This window comes from Emydura macquarii, unplaced genomic scaffold, assembly GCF_026122565.2.
Source record: "Emydura macquarii macquarii isolate MOO-44397 ecotype Brisbane River unplaced genomic scaffold, CSIRO-AGI_Emac_v2 contig_2897, whole genome shotgun sequence".
NCBI classification, from domain to species: Eukaryota; Metazoa; Chordata; order Testudines; family Chelidae; genus Emydura; species Emydura macquarii.
The window spans coordinates 43,950,938-43,975,049 of record NW_027133034.1 but is presented as its reverse complement, the minus strand read 5'-3'; the positions used below and the strand labels follow the sequence as shown (position 1 = coordinate 43,975,049).

General features: G+C 37.0%; 1 protein-coding gene across 2 annotated transcripts in view; it reads left to right on the top strand.

Moving 5' to 3' along the window:
• Positions 1-24,112, top strand: part of XRCC4 (X-ray repair cross complementing 4) — a 252,410-nt gene that overhangs the window by 103,558 nt on the left and 124,740 nt on the right. The window lies entirely within an intron of this gene.

Here is a 24,112-nt window from a genome sequence, read left to right as displayed (position 1 = left end):
TTGCAAATTTCTAATCTTAACAGAAACAACCCTGCAAGACCCTTCTAACTGCTCAGGATGAAAGGGGCAACAAGTTAAAGACATAATATTTTCAGTATGATTTTCTATTTAGTTCTTTATACATGTATTTTTAATATTGCATTTAGTCTGTTATCATGCTACCCATTTACCTAGCTTCGTTTGGTCCTTCTGAAATTCTTGTCTTCTCAGTCACTGCTAAATAATTTAATATTTGCATATTTTGCCACCACCTTTTATACCCCTTTTCCAGTTAATTGATAATATATTCAAACAATACAAGTCCTAATATAGATCCTTTAGGCACCCAATGTTAACCTTTGGCCATGTTGAAAATTGAAAATTTATTCCTACCCTTAGCCAATTTCTAGTTGATGAGAATACTTTATCTCTCACACCATGACTATTAGAGGCTTTTTGAACGTCCACATAAATTATATTAAATGACTTTCTTATCCATGATATTGCCAATATTGTTAAAGAATTCTAAAAGATTTTGAGAGGCACAATTTTCCTTTACAGAAATTTTGATAAAGGAGTTCCATTCCCCCTTGGTTCCATCATGAGACTGGCAGTCTAGCTAGCGGACTAGGGCAGACAGTTCTGAGGTAGGCCCATTCCTCTAGCGTCTTATTATGTCTATAAACAATTCTGTGCATCTTTGCTCTTCAGGTTCAGGAACTCTAGCTGTATGAGGCTGTACTTGGGCTCTGAGGACTAACCAGTAACTATAATGCATCCATGTAGCCTAGCTGAGAAATTTTCAGTATAATGTAAGAGAACCAGGGTCTTCGGGTATATAGAGATGAATCCGAAGTGATATAATTTAACTTTTAGAGTACAGAAAAATAGGTGGGTTGTCATAGTAGCCTTGGAATGATAGGAGAATGAGTTCGGACTTTATTAAGCCAATCAGATTGCACTCTCATTCACAACTAATACATATTTTTCTAATGGTTTCTATCTTGCAAACTCTCACGAAAATTGACCAGCCCCAACACAAAATCAAGTTGCCTACTCTTTGCCAGGATAATGATGTTAAAAAATATTTTACTCACTAAAAATAAAAATTACATTTCCTAGGCATGTGACTGAATAGCATATTTGCAAGGCTAGTCTAGACGCAGTTTTTAGTGAGTGCAAACTCCGTAGTTTCAGCAAACAGGATAGTAAGGTATAGTAAAACACAACCTCTTTAAATAATTATTCATACTTTTATAAAATTCTAATTATGAAAAGAAAAAATTTCCCATCCCTCCTGATTGTCTTGCTAAGGTCTTCCAAAACCATGATTCATTAAATACTCTTATAGCAACTTCTGAAAATAATTTTATTATGTGGAAAAAAGTAAATGTTTTATTTGTGTTGCTAGCAACCAGGTTTGAGTCTAAAGTACTTTATCTATTAACCATGTTTCTTTTGCAGATGGGATCATATAAAAGAGCAGGGAAAATGTTTTCAATTAAATAAACCCAATATACTTTTGAATCCCTCGGTAGAAATTTCCTTTGCAGTGAGTTGTATATTGTTACTCTACCTAATTTTTTTTGCAGAACTTTCCTGATTAAATCAATTCACATTTGCCAATTAAAGGTTATATAATTATGTTCAATAAAATCTTTCTTTTTAAAATTTTTCATTAAGATATAAATAAACTCTGTTGGATTTGAATTTTCAGAAACCCATGAATGTAACCAGAAGGGGAAAAAATTGTCAGTGAAACCAGAAGATAGACTTAATAAACTTCTGTGAAATATCAAATCTATTCCTTGTGCTATTTTCATTTAATGGAAGGGATCTTTGCAAACCCCAGACAAACTTGAAAATTTTAATAAGGAAAATAGTGAGTTTCGCCCTATAATTCATGACACCACCATACAAGATAACATTGAGTCACAAAAATCCTCAAACTCCTTGTTCTTAGAACTCTAGTCATGCAAGCTTAACTTTAGAGGGTTTTTTATTCATAGTTTGGATTCGATCTTGAGAGAGTGTTCTGTGTGCCTTCTCCCCTGTTCTCCATGATTACGTGGGTCACCTTCCCTCTCATTCACAGTAGCATAACATATTTCTAGAACTTGCATGCATTTGCTTGCATGGAAAAATATTAGTAAATAATGCAATGTGATTTTTGCTTTGTAATGTAATTTATAGCAACTAGATACAAGAAAAAGACCCAGCACCATGTAAACAGCCAGCTGTCTTGGGATCACAAGCAACTGCTCTACAGACCATAGCTGGAGATGCTGATATAGGGGAGGTTTTTGGGGAATAACTAATTAATTGATTGGATACATTTTATTTTATTCAAAAGCCAGTTTGTTTTACTGTTAGAGGAAGCGTCTAGAATGTTATTAAAACTGTATGTGCTGGTACTATTTTTATGTATAATAGGTACTTTGGATGAAAAGAGTCTGTATGTGCTGGCCAACCTCAACAAAATGATATTTAATTAGGTGACATTTGAAAATGGAAAGTTTCCTAAATATTGCATTATAGTGTGTGGTATCTCATTTACTATATAGTGCATTGAATTACTCAAAAGGCAGAGTTCCAAGTCACAGCACTGGTTGAGAGTGATCTCAAAGTATAATAATAAAAATGGTTTAAGAGTTCAAAGCTTTCTAACATAAAATCTTCACAGTTGGACACCTTTTTTAAAATGTTTATTTTACATGAATTGCTTACATTTGAAAATATTAATAGTTCTTAAAAGTATTTGAACTGAATTCTTCTTAGGCAAAGATTTTCAAACGTAGGAACCTAAATATAGGCTAATAACTCCATATTTAGGCACCTGCCTGAATTTTCAAAAGTGCACCCAATATCTCCTAATGAAGTTGGTTCCTTTTTTTGAAATCTTGGTCTTTGTCTCTAGGGCCCCAGTTCAGCAGAATACCTATATACATGTAGAATTTAAGTAGCAAATATTTGCTAACATTTCACATGTGGCTAAGTACCTTGATGAATCAGAGCCTAAAGCAATTTCATGTTAAAATTGTACAGAATTATCAATCAAGTGGATGTATTTAAGTAAGTAGAAATAATCTAGGCCCTTTTTAATTAATCGAACGACTCTAATTTTTCTTACATTGTGGGGCATAACATTTTGATTTTTAACAGTAGCTTCTAGACCTGAAAATGCTAAGCAGATTATTTTATATGTGTGTATATCTGTGTGTGTGTATATATAATATAATATAATTATCATTATAATTAATATAATATTAAAAAAGCTCAAATCCCCAACCCTCTATATATAATGCTCCTTGATGGTGTCAGATCGATAGATTCATAGACCCTGGAGACTGAAATTATCTGCCTGTTCGCAAGGTAGGTATGAGAAAGATGCAAGCAGTGCACAGACTTACCAGTGTGCCTCAATTCTGTCTTGGAAAGAACCATCTCTAGGGGTGAAAAAATTGCTAATAAATTCATAGATTATTTTTTTTAAGGCCAGAAATCAGCCATGGTCCTGTAGTTTAACCTCCTGGATAACACAGGCCATAAATTTTACCCAGTAATTCTTGCATCAATCCTATAACTTCCAGCTGAGATAGAGCATATTTTTTTTTAGAAAGTCACCATTGAAATGGAGGGCAAGAAGGGACTTTGAGAGGTTTATTTGGATGAGTATATTCAAAGTAACTAAATGTTAGACTGGAAATTTCCAAAGTATTTCATTCAGAATGTGTCAAATCCCGGTTCCTGCAACTGACCTGTGTAAAATAGCATTGCATAGGGAACTTCCTCTGTGGTTGAGAAGTGATATATTCCTGGCTGCAGGATAGCAAGAGACAATCTGTAGCTGCCATTGAAGCCTTGGCTCTGCAAAATCCTCAGTGGTTGCTGGGTCCCCTTGCACTCACACCATGTGAAGGAGTGGAGTTTGATTGGCATGTCTGTGTAAGTCAGCTTATCCACATACCATGTCAGAAACACTTCTTGGTTTCAGAGGGGATAAAACTTAGGACATACCAGAATGAGTTAAAATCAGAATCACTGTTAGCTCAGCTGTAGTAGCATTAGGGCTTATATCCTGTGTGAGCAGCCATTAGAAGGTTACATGATCATAGACACTTGAGCGGGTCATACATACTCTCCAGTAGAAGATACTGCTATATATACACACCTACTGCTAGCTACCTTGTACAGAATAGTCTCTTGGTTATGACATATTAAAGTGTCATGGAAACAACTGTGGTGATGTTAATTTCCACATTAAAATTCCGATTAAGTAGGAGGAAAAAATGGCTAGGAAGGAAGAAAAGTATAGTTTTACCTGTCTAGGGTTTTTTGTTGTTTTCGTTTCTAAAGTACAAAGTTGAAACACAATTTTCTGGAATAGTAAATAAATGGGGCAATGGTAAGGCTAGGTATACAGTGCAAGTAAATGGATGTATGTTAAAGGTATATTAAAATTTACCTTTGAGTGAAATGCATTCAAGAATGTATCAGCTGGTGTTTTCCTTTCTATCGAATACATTTCTGCTTCTTTCCCATGTAGTTAGCACTGTGGTGAGTTGGCCTGGGGATTTGTTATTGCTTACATCCATTTATGGGATGCACACTTTGATACCACAGAGATTCCATGTATGTAGGGAGAACACAATAATTGTTGATGCTCATAGTGTAGCGCAGGGAGGTGAATTTAGTTCGGGGGAAGGGGAATCTGTCATCGCATGTTTCTAATGTACCAAAATGGGCTAAAATAACTTGTGTTTATATATAAAATGTACAGCCTGTGAAGTTTTATTATTGGTAAGTTATTTAGATCTTAAAGAGGTCTTAGCAAGATGCTGTCAAGACTCTAAAAGGATGTTGTAAACAAAGAAGAAAACACCAGCAAAACAGCCTATGGTTGTTCTAAATTAATCCTGTGTTATTACTCATGCTGGAAAATTGTTTGTAGTGCTCAGTTTGGGAACACTTTTATATTTTGCCTCAGTCTAGGCATTATCTCATGCTTATTCACGTGGGCATACACTTACTTTCCAAAATCTAGAGCACAATCATTGAGACTTTAACCCTCAGAGTACTGCATGTTCAAGGGGAGTCGGTCTTAAATTACTGCACATTCTTGGCATGTTAGTTCCAAGGGTGTATTCAAGAAGCACTTTATAGTTTCCATTACTTCCCAAACCTAAAGGTCAACACTTGAAGGGAAGTTGCTCCCAAGACAAGTTCTCTTCATATCTGACATTTATTACTCTAGACATTTCAGTTATGTTTTATTAAGGTTTTTAAAAAAAACCCTCTCAGTCTGGGTTTCACTTGTATGAATATGATCAATTGAGAGGTAGTTTTAAAATGCTCCTATTATGTAGCAGCTAGCTCATAATATGGTGGTGTTTTTTTAAAGCTGAAAGTATTAATCATTCATACTTTGCTAACTTGTAACTTACACTAACAGTAATATCACCAGCACTCTGGTAGGCCTTGCTTTTATTTTTGGGATCTATTGAAAAGCACATTTATCTGAATCTATAACAATTCATAACCATTGCTGAAACTTTCTTGAGGTCAGCAAAAGGGTTTCATGCTTTTTTTTGGTGCTAAATGAAAGCATTCAATCTATATTTCAGGTTAGTGTCATTAATCACAGATAAATCTTTACTTTTCCAGCCAAAGATTTTTCTAAAATCAGTTTGAGTCTAAAATAATTTGGAGGGTGTTCAAAATCTGAACCCAAATCCAAATTCCTTGCTAACTAATTCTGATAGGGCAAACCAAAACCCAAGATCTGAACACTCTCTTAGATTTTGGGAGTATGAAATCCAGACCTGAAGGTTATGTCTGAAGCCCCCCGTTATATTTACAGTGAGTCAACAACTATAGAAAGTTCAGTAGAAAAAAAGTCTAGTAGATTTTAAAGTTAATCCTAATACCTAATTCATCAAGGGGCCTTTTAAAACATGCAGAAATGAGGGGGTTTATGAAATGAGATCTAAAAGTACCTGATTATTCATACCTGTTGAACAAATCAGAAAAAAACACTATGGGTCTGAGCCACTTCAGCACCCTTTGAAAAGTTATTCCAGAGGCACTTCAGACATTTTGGTGGTACTTGAAGAACAGCCACTTTGGTAGCAGTTTCATGAAGAAATAGAAAGGAAAAGTGTAAAAGAGGGTATAAAAATATTGGGTGAATGAATAATACACAAACCAGGCAAATTATGGGGTTGTAAATTCATCTCAAATTCTGGTGGCTACATAAATTGCTCACCTTTATTCTCATGGTCATGATCTTGTGGTTTATGTTGGTACAATTTACTGTTTGTGGAATCATAAACCCTGTATTTTGAAGTTGCCTGTTTATTCTATATTTATCATTCAGTTAATGACAACTAACAACTGAACTTTCATAAAAAATCTTACTTTTATTAGAAGCGGGATTATGAGATGAGTGACACTAGTATTGCCTGTCAGCTTCTAATGAAGCCAATAGTGATATAGTGCATCTCTATGATATTAATGCTAGGAACCAAAACTCAATATTTAATGTATAACAGTTGGGTAGAAAAATAAATGATGTGAGGATAAAATTTTCAGAAATGTGTAAGTCCCATTTTCAAAAGTTGCTTGATTTATTGAAAATCAAGTCATGGGACTTAAGCTTCTAAGCACCTAAGTGAGTTTTGAAAATAGACTTAAGCTGCTAACTCACTTATGTGGCTTTTGAAAATTTTACCCTAAGTTCTTTCTTTAAAAAAAAGGTATTAGTAGCAGTATTAACCTTTAACCCTTAGATAAGAGCCATTTGTTTATATTCCTTCAACTTTGCCTTTGGCCTTTTTGCTGCAACTACTTCATTGATCTTTCTTTCTATCTTTCTGTCACCATATTGCCTGGAAGCCCTAGTCATGGACCAGGACTCTATTGTGCTAGGTGCTGAACAAAAAGACAGTCCCGGCACCAAACAATTTACAATCTAAGAATAAGGCAAGAGACAACAAATGGATACAGACACATAGATGGGGGAGTAGAAGGACACAATGTGAGAACAATGATTAGCACCATTGGCAGTGGTCTCAACTCACCTGTAGCCTAACCATTGTCAAATTGTTGTTGGTTTAGTTAGCAGTATATTACATACAATGTTCATTGGAAAATAACTGCAAATTTCAACAAATATTTAATGTTAATGTACAAATAATGAATCTTGCTTTTGCCAGAACATTATGATACATAATGATTTTAACTGGAAAATATTCAAAGGGATGATGATAAAAATGGTTTGAGAAGAAATGGCAAGATATTTTGTAGCTTAGCAGTATAAAAAGCAAACTCTGACTTATAATTATTTCATAGCTGTGCTCAGTGCATTTCAAATTAGAAATAGATCTAGTTTCAAAAGTAAAGCCATAAATTGGGCTTGAGCCTTTCTTTCTCTGCTGTACAAGAGTGCCAAGTAAGTGAAATATTTCAAGATTATATTATAATCATGTAATCTCTCACAGGAAACCAGTTCATTTTACTGTAGATGAAAAAAATATGTTCTCTTAAATACAATTTTAGTCTGATTCTAGCAACATGATTATAGATTGTGTTAACATAGTGAATCATAGCCTGGCTAAAGCTTGACCAAACTATCCTACAGTAGTCAAAATGTAGTCCTTTCAGCAGCACTGGGATTGAACTTTCCCCAAAGTAGCTGATGTGTACATGTGTGCAACATGATGTTCCCAGTGCCTGTAAAGACTAAGCAAATAAAACTAAAACTTGTTCTAAAAACTTGATAGAATAAAAATAGCTAAGATGTGATTCATTGGAAAGTCCAAATACTTCATCGGCAAACAATCATTTTAGTGGACACACAGAGCTAGTTTTATTACATTATTTGGTTGCTATATTTTGTTATATATTGACACATTTCAGTTAATATTGTAATTATTATTTACTATTTGTATTCCAATACCACCTGGACAACTTGACTTAAAACAGAGATCCTTGCCCCAAAGCTCTTACAGTCTAAGTAGACAAGACAGACAAAGGAGAAGAAGAGGAAGGTAACATACAGAGTGAGCAGTGATAATTTGTAAATGTCACTTTAGTTCCATGATTTTCTCCCCATGGATTTCTGTCTATTTGCCTTTAAATATAAATAAATAATAAATAAATAATAATAAATAAATAAATATTATAGCATAAAGTAAGGCAAGACTGGTTTGAGGAGGAAGATAAAAGGGGATTCCCTAAAAGGAAAGACAAAGAAAGGTAAAGGGGACACTAAGAGTAAGGAGGAAAATGGGATAGTAGAGGGAAGAAGGGGGGCTTGGAGGGCAGAAGAGAAATGATTGTAAGCCAGGAGGACATTGCAGCAAACAGCCAATCATCCTAGGGGAAAGAGTGTCTAGAATTTAACCTGAAGAAGGTGTGTTCTCATCTGTTAACATTCACAAGCATTGTGAAGCTGCTTCTCCAGCTGCAGTTGCTCCTTGAGTCAAGTTGGCTAGCTCTTTGCTAGGAGTTTCTCCCTTCCCTGAGCCCACGTTGTTAGGGAGGGTATGGGGCCACAGGAGTCCTGGAGGGACTCCACAACTCTGATAATGACGGTATAATACAGTAATGTGTAAATAAGTAATGTGCTTAGCATGTGGTAAAGGTAAAGGTAATGAATTTAAATGAATAAATTGAGCCCAGGCAGTTTTTGTCTAAAAGTTACTATCATGTGATAGCATTTTTGTGGTCTGTGAGAGATGACATGCAGTCTCAGTCTAGTCCCTTGTGAAACTATTTGGCATCTCTTTCAGTAATGTCAGCAGGGGCTAAGAATTAAAGTTGATACCTCTAGAACAAGGTCTAGGTGCAATGATGAGGAAGCCTACATTTCTGTGGCACATATCATACCTCTCCTGTGCGTAGGTAGAGTGCATCAGAGATGTCACTCCAGACCCTTTCACAAGCACTTCAAAAAAGAAGACCCAGTCCTGCAAGTTGCATTGTGTGGGCAGACCCCTGTGCTCACATGGGAGCCCTACTGAAGTCAACAGGACTCCGTTAAGGCACAAAGTCTTCACATGCAAATCAGGTGGCAGGATCAGTGACCAGATTTATAACAAAGTCCAAATGCATTGGTGTAATTGAGTAATATTACATTTTTCAAATTTTTTCAAATGCCCACTAAAAGGTAAGCTTTCCTATGGTAAATCATGCATGGTAGTCGGTGCTCTCTACAATACAGTGGTCACACTTTTAAATAGTTCATTTCAATTTTAGAAATATCAATTTCAGCACTATTCCCTTTTCTTAAAGTAGGGAATACTGGAACCCAGTTTGACCTCCAAAATTGAAATACAGTTTTTAAGGGCATCCACTCTATCTGGACACATTTTAAAAATATAGGTGGGTATCAGCTGGAAGCTTAAAGGCAATCATCCAAGTAATGGTGGTGTTTTTTTCCTTTACAAAGGAAGTGATACCTGACGCTCCACCTCTGGAATGGGAATAAATCTCATGGTATCACAAACACTTTCCCAGGCTCAGCAGAAGAGCAGCGTTTGAAGGATATAATAATGTCATATAGTATAACAAAACCAGATGAAACTTCACCAATTAAATTGATGTGCAGCAAATGTGAGTGCAATTTATGTTGAAAGCTTCTGTAATTTCTAGCAAAACTTAAATGGGATAGTAATTTGTGTCAGCAGAATGGTCAAACTTCTGCAGGGTAAATGTGCCATACGTTTTTATCAATTGGGAAAGTATTTTCTGTCAAACAAGAAGACAATAAAATGCTTCTTTATAAAGGAGACCTTGCAAATGTTCTTTCCAAAAACAAAAAAACCCAAGAGGAGGAAGGCATAAGTTGTCTCAGAAATTTTATTTTATTACTGTCAGTCATAGTTTTTATATTGACTGATGTAAACACTTAAGTTTTCTGGCTATTACTGGTTCTTTGCCCCATCTACAGATGTCATGGTTACTGCTGAATGATTTCCCTGGAGATAGTGATGGCATGGTTTTAAAAAATCAAGACCACTAGCTGATTGATTTAGGAAATAAAATGTTATAATGCTTTCCAGACCCAAATTTGTAAGAACAATACTTTCTTTATATAAAGAGCTAAGTGTCAGCATCACTCATTTGTTCTTTAACCTAAGAGATGCATTTTTATTAATATATTCTGCTTTTAAATCTCTTAAATCCCTTTGAATCTTTATTGTGAACATCTTTACCTGATTGAAGTCTAATTTTTTCTACATTAGGGCGGGAGTGTCTTTATATTTGCACTATATACAACATACAGTACATTGTTGGAATTTAACAAACAATAATGATAATAAGGAAGATGGTGAAGTTATAGTAGTATCTTCTATCTGTAATATGTAGTGCAAGCTTAATGTATTCTGGAGTGGTTTTGACAGAGATGTCTAACACAATCCCCTTGGTGTATTCAGTCCTGAAAAAATAAGCCACTCGTCTTTTAACATCTCCAGAAAATATTCCTATAGGATTTGAATAAATAAAGACTGTTTAAAAAAAAATAAATCTCATGACTGTGGAAATTATTTGAATGCTCCTTATGTTTTTGGAATAGGAACAATTTTTGATCAATTAACAACTGGATAATTGTAAAATTAGTTTCGGCTGGTCACATTACATAACTTTACTTTTTATTTAACAGTGCTCCCTCTTTACTCTGCCTTAAAAGCATTTAAATATGGATGTAGCTGTGTCCATAGAAAAAGAAAGCACATCGTAATGTATAATATGAGTGGAAGAATGCTTCGGGTTCTGATGGGCAGAAATAAATGTTCTTCTTTGAGTGATTGTCCACACAGACTTCACTCTTGGTATGTGTGTGCTCTATGCACACAAGAGCAGATTCTCTTTTTAATAGCAATGTCTGTTGAGGCCGTGCCTTTACCTGGGGAGCCCTCACAACTATCATTGCTGAAGGTAGAAAGTATGGGACGGCTTCAGATCCATCAATTCCTTATCACCTGTGGCTGCGAACCCTGTGGTATCCTCAACTCTTCAATCTGCAAGAGATTTCTTAGCGATGATTGTTCTAATTCTTGCTTAATGGTTGGCATATCTTTTGGTGTTAAAAAAGATATATTTAAATAGAAGCTCCCTATGGAAACAGCAGGACATTGATAGTGTGTCTGCCAGCCTGCACAGACACACACCTGTCTGTGTGTGCTGCTCGGTGTGCAAGACCTTCCTCAAAAGCACTCTGAAATCTACAGAAGGCAGACTGAAGTTACATCTCCTGGAGACCTCAATGCAAGAATTAGGCACAGACAACCCAGTTGAGAGACCATCTTTCTCCCAGCCAACCTCACTCTTTCAGTGCACCAGGGAGTTACGATGTCACCCCAGGCTCAAGGGACATTCAGAAACCTCACTCCTCTGTGACTTCCACTTTGACAGCCTTCTGCTATGGAACAGTCTCCTCTTTGACAGACAAGCTCCCCAACAAATATCAGGAGGAGCTAAGATTCGCCATGGCCGAAGGACAGCACGCTGCTAGAAGGATGCTCTCAACTGTGCTTGATGCAATTAACGTGGCAGCCTGGACCATGACAACAGACAATGATCCTGACAGTTGGGATTCTTTATCGATGAAGGAACTGAGACGTGGTTGAGGCTGCCTTGACCCGGATGTCCTTTGCTATGATGAGTGCAAGGGCTCCTCGGGCTCAGGGGCAGACACAGTTATTTGAAAAGAATCTGATCTTCTGCACATGGGGCACACATGCATAGCGAGAGTGGAGTCTGTGTGGAGAACATATTTCAAAGACTCACAGTTACTGTAAAGTACATAACCATTCTTTCAGTTAGAAATGTTTTTAAAAGAAAGCAAATCCTTTTCCCCCCTTGTGTTGTGCAAGCCAACCCCTTTCCATTTTTTTTAACTTCTCTCCTCACCAGTTTCTCAGACCATATGCTACAATATCTCCATATCTTGTCAAAACGAACCTTCCAGTAAGCAAAACTGAATGTGCACTGGTAATGGAGGGAAGTCTGAGAGTGATGCAAAGTGTTCCTTCCCATAACAAGATTTTTTTCATTAATTTCCCCTCAAAAACCAACTTCTTGGCTGAAAAATCAGACATGAACACAAACTCTGTTTTACTGCAGCCCTACTTTTTGTGATGTATGTATTTCTATGTAACAATGAGTGTTGGATGACCTGTTAAAATTACGGAGTATTTACATAGCAGTTTACTTGATCAAAACAGGGCACAAACATAGATGTTAATCTTCATAATTTTTCCATTAGGTAGGAGGTGAAGTATTATCAACCTCATTAGTTATTAATCATAATTACCCTCATATTACAGATTGAGGGCCTTGATGCATAGAGATTGAGTACTCCAGGACAATCTAATGCTGTGGGATCCCAACAGTGGTTTTGACATCACAAATTTAAAGTCCGTATAGATTTTTTTTAAATGATTTATTATCCTTTTTTGAGACAAAGTCATTCAAATTGAATACAGTTATTAAATCTTAGAAATGAGATTCTCTGTCATTCAAATACATAGTTTTACCACATGCCTCATAAATTTCGTAAGGTCATCCCAAGCCCATATCAAAAAGTCACTTATGAGGACTCTGCATGATTAGTCTTTATGTGCACATAGAAATATTATTTTTAAAATGCCATTTTGGCATAGCAGTTTCTATCTTAGTAAATATACTTAATCCAGTTTTAAGTAGTTGTTGCCTCTTGTGATCAGATTTAGCCTCTTTAATTAGTTTCTGTCATTCTGTGTGTAGTACTGTGAATGATTATCACCAGCACCCATCTAACACGGCTTGGTGTAAAAGAAGAAAATTGTTCCATGTACCAGGCTATTTACAGAAGAGGTGTGTTTATTTTTCAGCAGTCTCAGTGGTGAGCCCACATTATCTTTTACACAGCCAGAAGGTATGCCATACAATGCAATTAAACATACCACACCGGCACACCAGATTGCAGTCAGCTGGGACGCAATCTTGCAATTGACAGCAGTGCACCTGCACAGATTCAGTTGCAGGTTCTAGGCTTTGTTTGGTAAACATGTATCTTTTCTGACTGAAGCCCTTTACAACTAGGCTGTGCTTTTCTGTTTTCTGATCACCAAAAAGCTTGGTTTGGAAGAATATGTTAAATCTCTTTCAACCTAAGGGGAACATTATCTTTTAAGATCTAAGTTGTCTGATAAATTCTCCTCCACTTTAATGAAATAAAAATGCTAACTGGCTTTGGGACGTAATGTTGCTGGTATAAATTATACTATAAAAAGATCAAAGGTGAGTTACAAAGGGAAAAAAGTGTCAGTAGCCTTTATTTTTCCTTTCTGATTTATAATGTTGGCCACAACGCCTTTTTCAAAATAGGCATTTTCCAGGTTGTTTTATAAAAAACAATTTGGTCCTTTTTTTTTTGCTGGAGGATAGGTATGTCACAGCTGAAATCTGAACTGCACCTCTTTCAACCCTGAGTCAGTCTTAGGCTGTAACTTATTTGGCAACAGTTTTTAGTCAGCCTCTGTCAGGGAATTATTTTTTGGGCCAGTTATAGCTAAGATCATTGACCAGGATAAGCAGCTGAATGATTGACAGACACACGAAATGGGTTTAAATGGCAGGCCACAACTTTAATTATACCTTGGAGTGAGGCACTATTTTTCCTGCCCCAGCTCTCTCACACAGCAGATCCCACCTGGCCCCATCTTGCTTTACCCAGACAACGGCCAAGCAGAGAATCTAAGGAGCAAGGGTTTGGGTAGAGGGGCAGCCCTCTCTCTGCCATGCAAGCATTTGTACTTCTCTTATTCCCCAGCTATCCAGTTCATCCTCTGCTAAAAGCGATGAGAGAGAGCTTGTTTGGTACTGACAAGTTTTCAATACCTTGCCCCCACAAATTTCTAGGTATAGATGTTCACGTAACGTTAACATCACAAATGAATTTGAAAATAAATCTGAGCAGTTAGGGCATAAATCAGACAGCTCCAAATTTATTTGACATTATTTTGTGTCTGTGTGGATTTTTTCATAGTTTCATTGCATATATTTGTTGCCTCTTGGCCAGGCAGTTTCCTGATCAAGGTTACTTTTGGGGGCTTTTTTGGACAATTGCTATATAAATTTAAGATTTTAGACTACTGTTAATAATAGCCTACATGTTCCTCCACCCCATTGGTGAGTGCCCAAGGACAAACATGGATCAGAACTGGCACTGCTGCATAGCACTGAGGTGTTCCGTTTGGTGGAGCCTCTCTCCATTGCTATGTAAATGAGGAATTGGTTTGAGGCGGGGACAAAAAGAATGTGGAAGGGCAAACCCCTCTGTCCCAGGGGAAAGGTAGGGTCCACGCCTGCTGTTATACACATGCTCTAATAAAGATATGGAGAGGTTGTACAGCTACAGCATGCAAAGCTGGTGAGCTGGAATGTGGGATTGTATCCTTCACGTCCCCTCTGATATTTCTCGGGGGGGGGAGGATATTTGTTCAGATGTTACATGGAGGAGGGCAACATTTGTCACCAAATGTACAAGAATTATGAATGATGCTAACACAGCCAATTGTTAGCAGTTTTGAAATATTAGGATTTCTTTAGAAATGAAGAAAGAAGAAAGTAGGGATCTGCACAAGCTCAACTGAAAAGTAACTACAAGAAAAGGAGTGTGATAAAAGAAAGCACTCATTTCCAAATGCAAGAAAGAAAAGGAGAAACAAGCAAGATGAGCTTGAGACAATTCTACATCACAGAGAAATAAAGCTTAACTCGTATAATTAATTGATGGGATCATTCCCACTATTGGAATATTAATATTGATGAGTACAATCCTTAAAGGAGAGAAGAGACACAGGTGGAGGAATCTGTGTGAAAATGATTTAGAAAAGCAGCCAGCTGCAGTTTCAAAATGGAGCAACAACAAACTAATATGAGTCAAGTTTTAACAATACTGTATTACAACATACAAAAGAGAAACTGCAGTGTGCAGCTGCTGCAGACTGACAGGACTGGGAGAGAGCAAGAACTGAATTTCTGAACCAAGTACCAAAGATCCTCATCATATGAAATTGTGCTCATGGGAGATTTGAACTCCCTAAACAGATTTTCAGTAACAAATACTGCTAAAAAGGATTGTCAAGTAGATGTTTGAGAAATGTGGAAAAAATCTTAGCCAAAAATTCAGACCTAGCTAGAGGATTTTACATTTCCTTCTTTCTAATAGGACATAATGTATGAAAAAATCTTGGCACTAGTGATCATGAGCTTATGAATATATTAATGAGAGAGACATGTTACTAAGCTCTCTGGAGCTCAAAAGCTTATCTCTTTCGCCAACCAAAGTAGTCCAGTAAAAGGTATTACCTTACTCACCTTGTATCTCTCGTATTCTGGGACCAACATAGCTATAACAATATTGCAAACAAATATATTAATATAATTCTTCATCGAGAACAATAATCTCTCTAATAATTCTGGTCCATTTTCTGGTCAGTTTTCAACATTTGAGTGCTTGTCTCTACTGCATGTAAGTGCTGTAGAAAGATTAAAAATCATAGTGGGCCAAATTATCAACTGGTTAAGTTCTGTTGGCTTCAATGGAATTATGTCAGAAAAGAATTTGGCCAGAGAGAGCTTGTGGGGCAGTGTGTGTTCGGTTTACTCTCATTGTAGGTTGGTCTTCTATTTTCCTGCTCTGTTCTATTCTTGGTTACTCATGTTTATTACTTTTGAATGTGCTATCAAGTATTTTGCCGTTCTGGTTGTATGAGCAATGTTCTTATAAGGTTATCTTTCTTACAGTGTGACCTGAAGGTGACAAGGATAGTATTCTATCTGATGTCCTTTGGAGGTTTTTTTCCCCAGTCTTATGCTATGTCTACACTATTGCCTCTGTAGGCAAAATTTATGTTGCTCAGGGGTGTGAATATTCCACCCCCTGAGTGACATAAGTAACATCGACATACAGCGCTGTGCACACTAGCCCTTATCGGCAGGAGAGCATCTCCCACTGACATAGCTCTCCTGTAGGCAAAAACCCCCCACATTCATGAGTGGCATAAGCTATCTCCCATTCTCAAAATGCATCTTCATTATGCGTGCTGCAGCGGCGCTGTAAGTGTAGACATAGCCTTAGGTTTTCTTTTGAAAAGGTTTTGCCTTTTGTTTCCTAGAATATGTATCTGGGTTCCTGAAAGTGCATTGTGTCTGGTGATTAGAGTGTTATGAAGACAGTCTTTGAGATAATGTGGTCCAGTCCCATTGAATGCTTTGTACATCAGTACTGGAATCTTGATTTGGATGCAGTAGTGTATGGGAAATCAGTGCAGGCTGTTGAGCACTGATGTGATATGTGCGCTTTGGACCTTTCCACTCAGCATTGTGTACTGCTGGTTGTAGCTTCTTCAATACATTTCTAGTCAAGGCCAGATAGAGAGAGAGGTGCAGTATGATGACCTGAGTGCTTATCATCTTAGTACAAGCACTGAAGCAGAGGTACCTAATGGTGGGAGCTATAGTAATGAGAGTTGACAAACCCAAAATGTTCCACCTCCACAAGATAGGAGCTGGTTGGCCCTAGAGACAATGAATGCATGGATTACTGTAGACACCTCAGCTGCTACAGGTAATTTCCAACAATGGCAAATTTTCATCCTAGTATATCAATTAGGTTTCTCTTTAAAGTGCACATGAGAATTAATCCCAGCATAGCTAGAGAATCATAGGATTCTGCAATTTTGCAGTTGGTATAGTGTTGAAATGTTTAATTTAAGATGTATTGCATCATTTTTAACTGGCAAGTGAGTTATTGTCTCAAATAATTTTGGTCTCTTGAACATTCAGTAATTTAGAAAGAATTTACTTAAAAGAAAATTTGGTTAAAGAATATTTGTAAATTATATAGTTTACTTGAAAGGATATCCTCTATCCTTACCACACCCGTACTGTCATCAGAAAATCAGAAGAGAGATTGGGGGGTGGGAGAAGTCTGAGAGAAATCACAGTGCTTCTCTTAAGGCTACGGCTACGCTGTTGGCGGCAAAGTCGCCACTGTCAGATCAATTTCTTTGGATCAACTGAGCGGTCAATGAAGACCTGCTCAGTCGATCCAGAAATCAACGTACTAAGACCAACTTCACAAGTGGCGTAGCGCTGTGTCGATGGCGCAGTGCAGTGAAGATGGCGTGCTGAAGAGGAGCAGAGAAGTTGACGGGAGTTACGCAAGTTTTTTGCATAGCTTGCGTAACTCCCGTCAACTGCCGCCAAATCTCGGAGGTAAGTGTAGACAGGGTCTTAGTTTCTAGTAGACTAGAGGGTATTTGGTCTTGTGGATCAGTGATGAGCCTAATTTCTGGAGAGGCTGAGGTGGAGTGTTCCTGAAGAGTTCTCACTCCTGTATCGGAAATAAAATCCACTACCACTACCAAAGATAGATGGGAGGCTGAGAAGGAATGATTGATCGGCTACTGGCAGTTCATTGTCTGTTGGGACCTCCAGCTGTTCTGGTCAGTCCCTGTTTGAGTGAAGTGCTTAATGGTTCAGTGGTGACTCCTCTTTTATTTAATATTTTCATGAATGATCTGAAGGAGGGAGTAGAAAATGCATTAATTACATTTGCAGATGACACAAAGCTAGGGAGAGTTGTAGCCAGCTGGTAGGATAGGAAGAAAATATAAATTGATCTAGAGAGACTTCAGTAATATGCAGGAATTAACAAAATGAAATTCAGCGTGGAAAAATGAAACCTAATATTCTTAAGGGGAAAATGATCCAAGCCACAGGTATGTTATATGCAAAACTGTTAATACAGGGTTAAAGTTAAGCTTTCAATCACACTCTAGACAGGAAATTCAGGACATGATTTATAGTGAGACCTTACCCCAGCTTCCATATTTGATGCACATTTTTGCCCTTTAATCACTTCTGTTGATCTTCCCAGAACTCTCTCCAGAGTCTGTGTTTTTCTGGCAATAAGGAAGAAATGACCGAACTATTTACTCCAAGTGTGGTCTTACCATATTTATATGCAAAGAGGCTACTGCCTCATTTTCTTTGTAAAAAGATACTTGTGCATATTTTCCAAATATTTGCTTTCCCGTTTTTTTAATGATTAACTAATTGTGCAAGATCCTAACTTCCATATTTATTTTCTTTATTTCTATGGTAAAATCAGATTTGAAAAAAAGATCAGTCCCTAATCTCATCCATTTTACAGTTATCAATGATTTTCTCCCCTCCTCTCCTAGTAATTATAACTAGTTTCTTTTTATTTCTTTTTGATTGGGATTCAGCAAAATTTAAAAATAAACATCAGGAAGCAGCAGGATTTGGAGCACTGGACTGGGAATGAGAATGCCTGGAGTGAAATCCTAGCTCCATTGAAGTCAATGGCAAAACCCCCAACTCTCCTCTGTTCTAATCCCAGTTTTGGCAAGTCATTTATGCACTCTGTGCCTTTGTTTCCCTTTCCCTCTGTCTGTATTGTCTATTTAGATCTAAGCTCTCCAGGACAGACCCCATGTGTTACTATGTGTTTGTCTCTATCTAGCTTAATGAGACCTCAATCTCAGTTGAGACCTTTGTGTGCAACAAATAATTAAGAATAGTAATATATTTAACTAGTTTTAAGATACATGAGTTACCAATATTTTACATAGATGGTGAAACAATATATATGAATGTAAAGGTTCATTGTCATCTTAAAAATCATATATTTTCATTTTTAACTTGACCTGTATATTATAACAACATGTTAGGTTCTGATTCTGTGGACACGTTAGCTCCTGTGCTGCAGCTGATTGCTGGAGTGCTGTATGTTTAACCTTACTCACACAAATGTCTTATTGATCCCATTGGGGCTACTCATGTGAATACAGTTATGTGGATGTGTGAATATTTGTAGGATTTGGGCCTTAAATGATCAACATTTAAAGAAATTTGAAAATTGAAATTGCTATTCATTATTGGTATCATTTGATTGCTTGTACTTTTCTCACTGTCAATAATGAAAACAAACTAGTCTATTTCACTTTTATGGATTGTGCCTAGCTGTTGAATTTCTGGTTTTCATGCACTAGCAGAGTGTTGCAATGTTGCAAAAATCAGCAGAACAAAACCGGGGATGGTTCTGTGGCACCATCCTTCATTTTACCCCAGAGATGGGTTCCTGGGCTGTTGTAGAAACAAAGGCCCTTCTCGGGACAGCCCTGTCTGCAAGTTTTGAGTTTTCCTCTCTTATCCCTCTTCTGCAGGTTTTAAAGAGGACAATCTAGTCCCTAAATGGAGAAATTGTGAACTCCTCCGGGCAGGGACTAGCTCCTACTGTGTATTTGTGGAATGCCCAGTACAATGGGGCTCCTGATTTTGATTGGGTTTCTGAAAGATACAGCAGTATAAGTATTTAATGAGTATTATAGTCTGTAATGGCTGTTTTATTTTCAAATTCTTTGAACTTCTGTCTTTATGGGTTTTTTTTTTTAATGTCTATGTAATTTCAGCTCTTTGCTTTATAGTTTGGGATTCAGTGGCTTTAGACTAAATAGAACCTCAGGGTACAACTGATTTGAGATTTTATTCTCTCTCTATATATTCTCTTGCGAATAGTCTATAGCAGTGTTTCTCAATTGGTGTTCCGCGGTACTGTTAGTGTTCCGCGAGCAGCCGTTCTCCGCGCTGCCGAAAAAGGGAAGATGTCTGAATTTTTCGGCGGAGGGTATCAAGTATAATTTAATCTATATTTAATTGAGAAACGCTGACCTAGTTGCTTGTATATAATTTGCTTATTTTGACATTTGTTTTGGCCCCATATGTAAAAATACTGTTAAGAGTTGGGGAGTTCCACAATTATTTATGAAGTTCAAAAGGGTTCCGTGGCCAAATTTAATTGAGAAACACTGGTCTATAGTTTTTGTTTTTTAAAAAATGCTAAAAATGAGGAATGAGCATTTTAACTAATCTAGCAGTCTTACCACTCTTTATGGATCACTCATCAGTCTCTCAGCACTAGCCTCCTTAAAGGAGAGAAATGCAGCCAGTTTGTAACTTAATCAGATAATACTGTTACTATTGTTAGTGTGTGTTAACATTTTCTGTGTTTGTTCAATTGCAAGTGTGATGCTCATTGAACCAAATAGTTTTATATTCAGGAAACATAATAAGAGCTCTCTTCAGCATACTTGGTAGATGAGTCTGTAAGAAGAAGATTTACTTGCCTTAATCTAACCAAAGGCATATAGTCACTATCATGACATTTTTATCTTACTAGGACCATATCTACCCTAGAAACACTTGGTAGTATTCTCTGAACTGCTACGGCTCTATTGACGGTAGCAATGGGGGAAACTGTAATGTAGACAGGATAAATATGTGTTATCTAACAGTTAGCTGAAGAAAAATGATATAGATATGATATATTTATTATTTATTACCTTTACTCTGGGTTAAGCTTGTTTTATGTAAGAAAATACACAATAGTTACTAATAAAGTGAAATGACTAAATCCTGTCTTTTACTGCACTGGTTTACAAAAGGGGAAGGGTTTAGGGAGTTTCTTTCACTTCCCACATCCTTATTCAAAGAACAAGGAGAGATCTTCCATAGCATTCAAAAGAACATTTAAAGAGATGGCCAGCTAGTGCTCTAGGTAATGCACTTTATCTCCAAGGAGCTGCAGTGTATGGTTCAAGAGATATGTCCAGTAGCCTATCCTAGCTGACTAGCTCATTGGCAGCAGCTAAATTGGGTTCAATGCTGCTCCTGTAGTGTTTTTTTTACGGTATAACCTCCCCTGTCTGCCGTGAAGAATCTTTCCATGGCAGGTAGAATACCTGAAGCAAAAGAGGCACTTTGCTGTATCTCAGCTCCATTTCATTGCACTAGTCAGGATGGGATTATGTAGTTCATGAAAAATATGGGTGAGATGCTTCATCAATGTAATCCGAACGTATTTGCTATCCTGTAATTTTACCAATAAAATATTTCATTAATGGTATGTCTGTGGCATTAACTTTCTGTTGAAATAAATTTCAGTTCCTGTTAATCTTCCTTGTAATCAGAATTCATTACGTAACATGGGACAACAGAAAGTAAACCGTAAAATGCACCTCATTTCCTTTTTCTGAGTGAACATTTTAATTTAATCTGAATTCATCATATTCCAAGTAATTTACATGGCAAAAGCTTTTAAATTTACTAGCTCTTTTCTCTCTAATCAAAGTTAAGAGGGAAGAAAGGTTGCATTTCCATTTATCTGTGCTACCATATTTTTACATCTTTGTCTAGTATCAATGTGGCATAAATTCTTTATCCATGTGGCTTGCAAGTGAAGAAAAACAGTTTCCTTTACGCAAAAGTCCATCTTTGTTAATGCTGTTGGGCAAGTGTGATATCCAGGAAATACAATGTCACTTGTCGAGTTACTGATAATGTAATCTAACTTCTAAAAATAAATAAAACTCATCTTGTCATCTGTTCTATTTAACCTTAAACAGCAGTTTTGTGTAACATGAAGGAAAATTGTGTATTATGAAGAGTTACATCTACATTTAGGAAAGGTTCACATGCTTAGTGCTAGACTAAACCTTCGCTTTCAACACATTTCCTGTTGATCTACTACTTACTAAAGACAGTGATTTTATGATAGTGTCATTTCTTCTTTACAGTAAGCTGCACAATTGAACAGACTAAGTAAAAGTTAAACCTGGACTGAAGAATTAACATAATATTGTTAGTTGTTTCAAATGATTCTTTTAAAACATTTCTGAGCCATTTTTAAGGATCTGATACAGCAAAGCCTTCATTCTGTCCATTTTCAAATGTTAAATAAATGCCACATCTCCTTTTTTTTCTCCATGGTTCTTTTTATATTACCTGCCAGCCTCTCTTGAGTAAAGTGGAGTACAGTATTGAGAAAACAAAGGAAAAGTAAGGATAAAATAGACAGGGTGAATGGTGGTGATCACCCTTCCCCTTCTAGTTTTCTTTGTACAGTAAGATATGCTGTGTGGGCTGAACCCTTCCTTAGCATATAAAGTTATCTGTGTTTTCTGAAAATTTGTAGTATTTTTATTTTTCCTTAAGCTGTAAAAGAGGAATGTTAATTAATAATGTCATGAAATGCCAAAACCATCTTTGTGAATCCTTTTAAGGATTCCAAGAGACTAGGTAGAGTCTACACTCCTTCCAAATATCCTTGGCTGACTCTACAACTCCTTTGACTATTTTGACCTCATGCACAAGTAAATCCTAAGGATGATCCCAGTAATGGGCATTTCCCATCTCCTAAGATAGTTTGCATTTTCTCACACCAGCCACCTGCAGGTTACTTTGAAGTGACTTGATCAGAGTCTATAAGTACTTACACAGGGAATAAATATTTAATAATGGGATCTTCAATCTAGCAGAGAAAGATATAACACGATCCAATAGTTAGAAGTTTTGAAGCTAGACAAATTCAGACTGGAAATAAGGCATACATTTTTAACAGTGACAGTAATTAACCTCTGGAATAAGTTACCACGGTCATGGTGGATTCTTCATTACTGATAATTTGTAAATCAAATTTTGATGTTTTGCCTGAAAGATCTGCTCTAGGAATTCTTTGGGGAAAGTTCTATGATCTTATACAGGAGGTCAGACTAGATGATCACCATGGTCCCTTCTGGTCTTGGAATCTGTGAATCTATGAAAGTAGCAGTGGCAGGCTTTCCATCCTCCTTTCCAGGCTTCCAGAGATACAAACACCTTTGCAAAAAAAAGTGATCCATCTTCTTCCCCAGACAGTTACTATAGCAAACACTCTTCTTGCTTTGGACACTTGGAGGGAGATGACTCAGGTTGCTGTTTCCTAAGTGAGGATGTAGAGGTTTTGACAGAACTGATCCATTCCTCCCTCAACATAGCAGAAACAGCTCATATTCCCCACTGGCCCCACCCCAAAATGAGCTGTACGGGAGGGGTTGTTTCATCTTTCCCATACAAGAATCTCCTGTGAAGATTGTGAACTCTGCATGGCCCAACTTGAAAGAAACGGGCTATTAGCAAGGCTACATAGGACTTATATCAAATTCAATCAAGTTATGTCCCCATATTTATTTTTTTTCCTCTTCACCGAGAATGGTCACATACTAAAAAGATCTTGACCTCAGTGTCTGGAGCAGGGACTCCAGAGAGTTACGTGGAACAAAAGACTGAAAATTCACATAAGAAAGATTTAAAAAATCTTCCTCCATAATTTTATGTGCGGCAATTGCATGTGTTGTGTCATCTTGTATGGCCCTATCCATCACTGTCCCCCCTTGTACTCTTAGAAGAGGTCCTAGAAGAGAGCAGGAGTGCACTGATAAGATAAAGCTGATTTCTTTTAAGAACTCTCTTACAAAAGTACTAGCCTTTATCTATAATATTTCTTGTGACATCATTAGATTCTCTGCCAGATCTCTCTGGTGTAACACCCTTACATGGAAAAATTTGTGGCTGTGGGCTTCAGATACAGATCCCACTTCTAGGTAAAACTTTTTTGGTGAGTCTCTAGAAAATGCTCAGAAGGACTTGTTAGATTTGAATGAAATTTTGTCCAGCCAAGCATCATCCAGTGAGGGGAAAGGGGGCTTCAGGTCATTTCACCATAATTGCAACTACTAGCCATACCAGAATCATTGGTCGTTTCATCCTACAGAGATCAGGAAGTGTTTCTCCTTTACCAGCCAGAAGGGCTGTTCCAGGGGAGGATTCTCCACAGGGCAATGAGTCCAAATATAAAATTAAATAGTTTACTTTAACATAAAGCTACATAATTAGTGTGTCAAAGAATCTTGCATTTTATCTCATGTTCTATATTGGAACACAGAAATTAATGAATTCTACATTTTCAACCCTGCTACAAAGCCATTTCTACATTTTCCACAGCATCTTCAACAGCAAAGAAGCTCCATTGCTGCCAAAGTGCCCTATCCTGTAAATCTTTTCTTATGTAAGTCGTCCCTTTTGTAGTAATTGGGACTATCTGCATGATTAAAGGATTACTTGCATTATTAAGGGTTTGTTAGATAGGGTCCCTGGAGGGAAAGCTCACGGGATGGGCTTCTTCTCTTCTTATATATATTTGTAAAGCACCAAATAGTGCTATATTATACCCAAA